Here is a 1,409-nt window from a genome sequence, read left to right on the forward strand (position 1 = left end):
AGTCTCTCACCAGGAAGAAGGGCATCCAATGCTATTTCTGATCCTGGAAAGTGAGGCGGGCCAATGTGTTGCCATGGCAACCTGCGAGCCCCTCCCCCAGGCTGAGCCCCTCCCCCAGGCTCGGGCTGTGGGCGGTGGAGGGGCCTGGCCTGGCGACTTCAGGAGATGGGATGAGGCAGCCCCTCCGAGAGCCTTCTTTCCTGTGGATGGGGCTGGACTGGCCCGAGGGTGGGGGGCAGAGGGCATCGGGATGGACACCCCACATCTCCAGGGCAGACGGTCCTGCTGTGTCCTCAGAACGCAGCTCTGCAAGTCCCTGGCCACCGGCCTGCTCCCCGGGCCCCGGGGAGACTCTGGGCCTCGCCGTGGATCTAGGGTCAGAGCAAGCCTGAAAGGGGGGAGAACAACAGCCAACAAAAGTGCAGCCCGGCCGGCGTGGCTCAGTGGTGAGCATCATTCTATGCACCAAGGGGGCCCAATTCCCAGCCAGGGCACATGCCCAGGGTTTGGGGCTCAACCCCCAGTAGGGGGCGTGCAGGGGGCAGCCAATGTTTCTACCGCTCCCTCTCCCTTCTCTCTCTCAAAATCAATAAAACATTAAAAAAATGTTCTTAATCTAGATTAAAACAATCTTGGAATCTGAAGAAATCTGGAAAAAAAAAAAACCAGCAGAGGAGTCTGGAAGGGCTCCCTGCAGCCACCCTCGCGATGGCGGGAACTCAGCCTGCCTCCCCGAGGGCCCCCGTCTGTGGTCCGGGGTCCGCCGCCCTCAGCCCAGCCGCTCAGATGGGGGGGTTCGGGTCTGTGGAGGGCGGGCGTTCCCGGTCGGAGCACAGCCCAGGCAAAGGCCGGCCTCTGGGAAGGCCCAGACGAGTCCTGTGCTGCTGTCCTCTCTGGGTCCTGAGGGGAAACCGAGGCCCGAGGAGGAAGGGAGCCCTGTTGGTCTCCAGCTCCGCACCCAGCACTCTGTGTTTCCCGCCCAGACCGAGCCTGGGCCCCCCCCCCACCCCCCGGTCCTGGAGCTCCTGGCCAGGGGGCACCGTTCCATGGAGGCAGCACCCTCTAAAGAGCTGCCCCCCTCTTCCCTGGCCCCCACCTGACCCTCAGGCAGACAGCCAGGGTGCAGAGCCCCGTCCTGCGGGCCCTGCAGGGGGTGAGGGTGCAAGTCCCTCCCGATCTAGGCTGTGGGGGCAGAACCCAGGAGCGCCGGGAGGACATGGCTTCCGAGCCCCGAGGCAGGAGGCATGGGGGGTATGGCCTCCGTGGAGCGGCACCAGGGAAACATGGACGGTTAAGCAACCATCCCTGCCAGCCACGGTGCAGTGACCCCTCTGCGGTGATGTTGCAGCTTATAAATAGCCACAGTGAGCCGCTCTGAGCCCCGACTGGCTCAAGCTTACGTAACTGCG

The sequence above is a fragment of the Myotis davidii genome, unplaced genomic scaffold, assembly GCF_000327345.1.
Source record: "Myotis davidii unplaced genomic scaffold, ASM32734v1 scaffold663, whole genome shotgun sequence".
In the NCBI taxonomy this organism is placed as follows: domain Eukaryota; kingdom Metazoa; phylum Chordata; class Mammalia; order Chiroptera; family Vespertilionidae; genus Myotis; species Myotis davidii.